Genomic DNA, 8,442 nt, shown 5'->3' on the forward strand with positions numbered 1-8,442 from the left:
CCTAGGACAGACTTGCTCTGATACCAAGTTTGTCACGACCCAAACTGAAGGGCCATGACTAGCACCCGACCACACTTGCCGAGCACCAACGTACATTTCATCTAACCTTCATTATTATCTTTTAGGGCTGACGAGATCAATATAAATGGTAGACCTGGATCATGGACAACCAGCAATAAAATATGACGACATGAACATACATAGCAGGGGATGACCAGACAATCAAGAAACTACATATAAGGTATGAGCTACCACGCTACCATGAAAGACTATATAACAAAAACCAGCCGACAAGGCATACCAAACTATACATGAGTCGACACTTGTCTATGAGCCTCTAAATGAACATAAGTGCTGCAACATAGCCGGAACAGGGCCCCGACATACCCATAATGTCTATAACAAAAATGCATACCAAGACCAAGGCAAGTCCGGAGAAAGGATCTCGCCAATCACCGCTGAACTGGACAGCCTACTGTGGTGGGGGAGCTGCACCTGCCTGTCTATCAGGACCTGCAGCACGACATGCAGTGTCCACAAATAAAAAGGACGTCAGTACGAATAAAGTACTGAGTATGTAAGGCAAGGAACCATAAATACGATCAGTAATGTAAGCAAGGATAGAGAATATACAACCTGTAACATCTTAGTACCTCTGAGGGCTACTTACATGAAATGCATGATACATATGTATAAATACATAAACCTTTAAAGCATTCGCCTCTGTGGGCATCATCATCATCATATCGTACCCGGCCATAATAGGCTCGGTAGAATCGTACCCGGCCACGTGGAGCTCGGTAAAACCCAACTGATCAGTGGTTGCACAATAGGTGCCGTACCCGGCCAACTATAGCGTGGCTCGGTAGAGTAAAATAGATACATATATATAATGCATGCTCGACTCATGGAATCACATTCTAAACCTTTCGGAGTGACGTAAGGTCGGTATCCTCTGTACACGTTATTAGGACTAACTCTTCACTATGAACCTTATAAGAATCAGGAAGTACCAATAACATTGATAACATAAGAATAAGAGAAGCAACATTAACATCAATCGTTCCATAAGAGGGAAAACAATGTAAGTACTGCTAGCTTCTAAGAGTAGAGTATCTTGGAAGCTCGTTCATTACATTATGTACAATCGGAGTCGTGCAAAAGAAGGAAAGGGATAGCCTCACATACCTTGTATATACTGCCCCAATCTCAAGCTATGCAATTGTCAAAACTCCTTAGTCTACAATAAGAGAAACGATACTATCGTTATCATTTAAGCGTCATAACTATTATGTATCGACCACAACCTATTTTACGATGAAACGGACAACACCTCCCCTATATATATGACTTCACACCATTCAAAACAGTCACCAAACAGCCCAAACAACATCAATAATAAACATATTGAGCCTCCCAAAATAGTCCACACACAGCCTAATCACTCCATACATACGACGACCACCGTACTCGTGTCAAACAACCTGGAAATGTTACGAATAACTATCAGCCCATAACCCTACATATATATGGTGTTTCTCCACACCCTTCCTCCTCCAAAACTCCACAAAACAGTAGTAAAATATGCAGCCCAACAGCAACGCAAAACAGTCCACAAAACAATAACATTACTACCAAGCCTTCCGATATATATTTCACAAGTTCTAGCTTCAATGACTTAGCCGCAACTTGGATAATCTTAAATACATATAGAGTAAGAGGTTCCTTACCTTTATACAGAAATAACAACTCCAATCTGACCTTAAATTTCCATGAAATATCCCTCCAATGCTGCCACAACAACAAAAAAGCGAAACTAGCGATCAATTAGTGTTTTTCGGCACTAGAATCACTTTAGAATGCTTGAAATCACCTAGGATTGATATTAAGAACATGAGGGAGTATTTACAGAACATAACGCTTTAAAACAACCTCCCACACGAGCTGGAACGACACAGAAATGAGCAATAACAAGAACAAGAGACTTACTAGCGCCACAGAATTCCCGACACTTGATTTGTGTTGTTTGCCCCTTTTTTGGGTCTTGAATCTTGAGAGAACCTTGAGAGGATGTTCCTGGGGTTATAAGGTCTGATAATAGTGAGAATAAATGACTTAAAACAGGTTGGAGGCATCCTATATAGGTCCAAATATCTTAAACCGCCTTAGTGGGCCCCATAGAGAGGTGCTTGGCGCAGTCTCGCGAAAACGTGAATATCTCTCTACTCCGAGATCGTATCAATGAACGGTTTAATGCATTAAAAACTAGACTCATAGATCTTTAATTTTGTTGGTATATCACCCAGTAATTCATTGTAAATTAGGAGAAAATATTAGAAACATTTGACCTAATGTTTAAGTAAAATTATGAACCTAAGTTGCGACAACTTTTGTCGACTTTTGTTTGATAACTCGTTTGACTTCAAGACTTATGATACGGATATTATATGATTAAAATACCTTAATAAATTAACTCTTGAGTGTATTAAGCACCGCTAGATTACTTGAAAATATGAGTTACAAACATTCTTGATTTATTTAACTTCTAATACTTGTTAATCACCCTTATACACTCTTGTATCACTTAAGACCAATAGGATTGGCTTCTTATCATCTCAAAGATAATTCCTTCTTGGATTTATGTCAACTAATATATTTCATGAACTAACACATGTGGATATGAGTTGTAACAGCCGTGATGGCACCCAACATCGCCGCTAGGCAAGCCAACGGTGATCTAGTCATGTATTTGTTCTTTTTAATAATTTTCAAGTAGTTGATTTTTATTTATTAAGAGAATGATTAGTAGGAGTTTATACAAAAGTAAAGCATAAACTAATGAAAAAGTAAATTTAATATTCAAAACCATAAAGTGTCTCCTAAAATATCCTCAAAATCCGGTGTCACAAGTGTATGAGCAATTAGTAAAATATAAAAACCACCTATACTACTGTCTGGAATAAGATAGATAGAAAATAAATACAAAAGAGAGGTTGCGGGTGATGCAGAACGGATAGAGAGAGGAGCTCACCACTATGCCTCGGGGTAACAAGGGTATGCGCCTGAATGACTGCTAGGTGCACCTGCCTCAGATCCTGCACGATTAGTGTAGAAGTGTAGCGTGAGTACATAAATAACATGTACCCAGTAAGTATCTAGTCTAGCCTCGAAGAAGTAGTGACGAGGGGTCGACATCAACACTTACTATGGGTCAATAAATAAAGTACAAAAATTCTAAATAGACATAGAATACATCAATAATAATAAAGTGATAATGAACAGTTAATAAGTGATTCATTAACTAGGAGTCAATTTATAATCTCCAATTAGCACATACTAACTTCAACAAATACGGGCCATCAAGTAAATTATAATTTCTCAAGTCATGAAAGTAATATCAAGTGTAATTGGACTTCGAGCATTATATGCATAATTTATGCCGAGGTCGTACGACCCCATTCAGAATAATGTGTACACTACTGAATGTCGACCGGAGCGAACCATAGATGCATCTATTATACGGTTGAGGCGTTCGGCCCGCTCTACAAGAAGAGAGAGTACTTTACCAACTCCGATTTAACGGCTACTACAAGACTACTATACAAGGAGGCACAATTTCTACTAACGGTCAAGTAATCCGCCAAAACTCAAAGTAAATGAAATTCGATCTTTACGAATCTTTTTGTCAAGTTTCGATAAAATTAAGCACTTAAATTAACAAGTAGAGTGCAATTAATACAAGTATTTCCTAGTAGAGTCTTAAAACTACCCGTACATAAGCATGATTTGTAGCTACGCACGGATTCTTGTCACTTTGTGCATACGTAACACCCACATTAGTAGCAAATAGTAATTTAAAATACCTATGGGGTAAATTCTCTCTTACAAGGTTAGGCAAGAGACTTACCCCGTTCCCAAGCTCACTTTCCGGTCCACAAATTCACTCTAAAAGCCCCAAGTCGATGCCGAATAATCCAAAACTAGTCGAACAACATATAAATTAATCAAGATATAGTCAAAAGTCATAATTTAGCTTCTAGAGTCATAACCCAACCCAAATGGAAGATTCTTAAAATTCGCCATGAGGCACACATGCCCGGATTTCGGAAATTTTTGAAGATAAATATTACCCATATCCTCACAAACTCAAATATATAGTTTTTACCCAATTCCATAATTATTTTCGCGGTCTATCCCATTCTCAAAACCTTGATTTTCCAACAATATCCTAAAATTTTCACAAATTTCCATGTTTAACTGTACCCATAATGCATGATTTAAACTCATAATGCATAGAAATTACCTACCTCAAAGTGCTAGGTGAAAATCCCTGTAACGACCCGACCGGTCGTTTTGAGCTCTAGTGTGTCGTTCGGCATTTTGAGATCATGAGCAGCTTCACTTCAAGTATTATGACTTGTACACATGGTCAGAATCAAATTCCAGGAAGTTCAGAGTTGATTTGGAAAGTGAATTCTCATTTCGGAAGCTTTAAGTTGAAAGAATTGACTAAGATTGGATTTTCGAGTAAATGACATTGGAATCGGGATTCGAAGGTTCCAGCAGGTTTGTATGATAATTTTGGACTTGGGCGTATGTTCGGATCGGATTTTGGATGAACCGGGAGTGTTTTAACGCTTATTGTGGAAGTTAGCATTTTAGAAGAATTTTATAAATTTAGGTTGAAGTACATTTCAATACTATCAATATCCGTTGGGGATTCCTAGTCTGGAAATAGCTCCGTGTGGTAATTCTGGTATTGGGAGCGCGATCGGAAGTGGATTTGGAGCTCCGTAGGTCATTTTGGAGTCATTTGGCGAAAGTTAGAAATTTCAAAGTTTTTGAGAAGTTTGACCGAGAGTGGACTTCTTGATATTGGGGTCGGATTCTGATTACGGAAGTTGGAGTAGGTCCGTAATGTTGAATGTGACTTGTGTGCAAAATTTGAAGTCATTCCGAATTGATTTGATATATTTCGGCGCAAAATATAAAAGTTGGAAGATTTGAAAACTCATAATTCGATTCGATGCGCGATTCGTAGTTTTGACGTTGTTTGACGTGGTTTGAAGCCTCGATTAAGTTTGTATTATATTTTGGGACATGTTGGTATAATTGGATAAGGTCCCAAGGGCCTCGGGTGGATTTCGGAAGGTTAACGGAATGGATTTCAGACAATAGGAGCTGCTGCATTTTTCAGCTGCAGAAGCTGTTTTTGGACAGCATTGGTGCAATCGCAGAGCTAAATTTGGGAGCTCATATTTTGCAATCTATAAGGAATCTGAAAATTTATAAAACATAAAAGTTGTAGGTCTTGCATTCTAGTTTACATAAAGATAAACCATTTATCATTTGGATATTTGTACAGAAAGTTATGATCAATTGAATAAAGGCTGGTAAAGTAATTTTGCCAGAAATTTCTGATACGTGGAGCCAATTTTGGAAGCTTATATCTCAAAATCTATAAGGATTTATATAGTGGACAACCTATTAAATGAAAGATCTTTGAGTCTAGTTTTAAATCCTTTAAACCGTACATCATTTGTATATTTCTACAAGGAGTTATGTATGTTTTAGTAAAAGGTGTCCAGCAGAGAAAAACTTGTAATATGAGGTACAACCTGCACAACGCAAGGTACAACTCGCTGAAGCACCTATGCCTATATAAGGCAGTCGGGCAGCAACCATTTTTGGGGGCTTTCTTGAGCTAGGGATTGGTTCTTTCATAGTGGATTCGACCTTGGGGACTACTTAAGAATACAAGGTGAGTTATTTTATTGGATATTTTAAGTTAATAACATCCTATTAAAACTAGTATTAATATCATTCAATCTTTGAATCCCTAGAAATCTTCCAAGTTGTTTAAGAACACCAAATTTTCCAAATATTGGATTTTTAAGGAAATGGTTCAAGAAGGTAATTCTAATGCTTCAAGCTCATTTCTTATGAGTCGGTGAGAGTAATTCTAATATTTGTTTCAAGTTGATATGACGAGATAATTGATTTCATAATCCCTAGTTCATAGCATGAATAGTGTTCTTGAGAAAATGAGGGAAAGATAAATAATGTTTTTAGAAATAAAATTAAAGGATGCAATGAACCTATGGAATCATTTTCTAGCTTAGTTGGAAGTGTTCAACTAAGTAATCACCAAATTGAATGTTTTGGAAATGTTGGTTAAGGAAAATGATGAATAGTAATTTGGCGGTGTTGGAGAATTAATGTAGTATCATTGATGACTTCAAATGTGTATTAAATGATAAGAGTGGAGTTGAGTGTGCTAGTGAGTGAACCTATTAGACGATTTGAGCCGAAAGCTTGTAGCCAACTTGTGAGCCATAGATGGATATTGATAAATATATTTGAGTCATATTTTGATTGTAATTGGGATTGTAATTGTAGATATCAATTTGTTGGTGGTGTATGAGCATTTTACTCAATGTAACGATGTCGGGGGAGGATTAAAAGCTTGTGAATGTTAATAAAACAAAAGTGAGTTTTGGAGCGTTGGGCATCGGTCGAGTTGTTTGAAAGGCTTGGGAGCCGGCTATGGAACTTCGAAGTGAGGTAAGTCTCCTTTCTAATCTTGTAAGAGGGAATTGTCCCCATAGGTGAAATAATTGGTTATGTGCTTCTATTTGTGGGGACTGCATATGCATGAGGTGACGAGAGTCCGTGCGTAGCTACTATTGTGCTTAAGTCCAGGTAGTCTAGGACCTAAAAGCATGCTATACCTGAACTATTTGTAATCTTATTGGCAACTTAAATTGCTTAAATCATATCGAATTAGTAAAAGAATTTCTAAAAAAAAAGGTATTAAACTTCATTTTCCTAAATCGTTAAAAGAGAATTGGCTTTTGCTTGGATAAATGTTTCCTGATGAATTCTTAATTGGCTGCTTGAAAGTGTGTATCTATAAGTACCTACGTCGCATGTATGATTCGCGAGCGGGGTAACTCTATTATTTATATTTGACCGCGTCGCACGTATGATTCGCGAGCGGGGTAATAGATGCATCTATGGGTCGCGCCGTTCAACCCTCGGCAGTGCACATTTTACATTTATGTTGGATCGGGCCATACGACCTCAGCATGATTTGCGCATGCTTGTAATTCTTGCTTGAGATTTAAAAAAATTGATATTGCCTCCCTAGTCCGAGATAAATTGATAAACAATGGAATATGAATTTGGAGACTTCCTAATATAAAAAGGATTGTTTACTTGTTTTCTTGATTTACTTGAGTTTACTGCCGTTTCTATTAAATTCATAATTATTCACATTATTAATACATTATTATTGGACCAATAGTAAGTGTCGAAGTCGACCTCTCGTCACTACTTCTTCGAGGTTAGACGGGATATTTACTGGGTACACGTTATTTTTGTACTCATACTACACTTACTGTGCATTTTTATTGCACAGGCACATGTATGTCTAGTGGCCTAGTTGGGCGTAGCGGCATGGTTGATACGGAGGCTTAGGTGAGCTGCACCTCTCGAGGCGACCCGCAGAGAGCAGAGTTTCCTTCAGAGTACTGTATTGTATTTTCTTCTCTGTCCAATTTGTATTTCGGACAATCATTGTTTTACATTATTTCTTAGAAACTGCTTATGCACTTGTGACACCGGGTTCTGGGATGATTATGGGTTATTTAGTATTGAAATTGTTAAAACATTATTATTTATTCTGTAAAGTCCATCCTTTACTCTTAAATTCAAGAAAAATCATGATTTCAAAATTTTCAAAACGAGAATTTAATTAAGTATTGATGGTTGGCTTGCCTGACAGCGGTGTCCGGCTCCATCACGACCCTTAGTGGATTTTGGGTCGTGACAATCCCTCCTCAAAGAGCTCTAAATTCGACCAACAAGTGAGAGAAATGAAGAAAATGAGCCCAAGTCCCGACTTAAATGCACTCTTCTCCCCCCAATGATTATGACGCCTTCTTCGCATCTGCGAGCTCGCAGATGCGGTCTAGCCCTCGCACCTGCGCCACTGCCTCCTTCAGCTCCAGGCTGCTTCTACGGACCATTAACCACTTCTGCGGTCGCACCACGCCATCCGCACCTGCAAACTCAGCGCACCATGACAAGCTTCGCACCTGCGGCTAGCCAGCCACTTCTGCGGTATTGCACCTGCGACCAATTCTTCACAGGTGTGAAAGCACCTAATCCCTGTTGCTTCAGCAATTCGCCCAAGTTCAAACATGTTCCGCACGAGGTCCAAACATATCAACAAGTTTGTAAACATAAAACGTACTCGCTCGAACCCTCAAAATGCATAAAATAACATCAAAACTAAGACAAAACCAAATCGAATCAATTTATGAACTTCAAGTTTTTCCAACTTACTCCGTACGCACCAAATCATACCTAAACTACTCAGAATGACACCAAATTTTTCTTACAATTCATAAATGATATAACGAACCTATTCCCACTTCC

This window comes from Nicotiana sylvestris, chromosome 10, assembly GCF_000393655.2.
Source record: "Nicotiana sylvestris chromosome 10, ASM39365v2, whole genome shotgun sequence".
Classification (NCBI taxonomy): domain Eukaryota; kingdom Viridiplantae; phylum Streptophyta; class Magnoliopsida; order Solanales; family Solanaceae; genus Nicotiana; species Nicotiana sylvestris.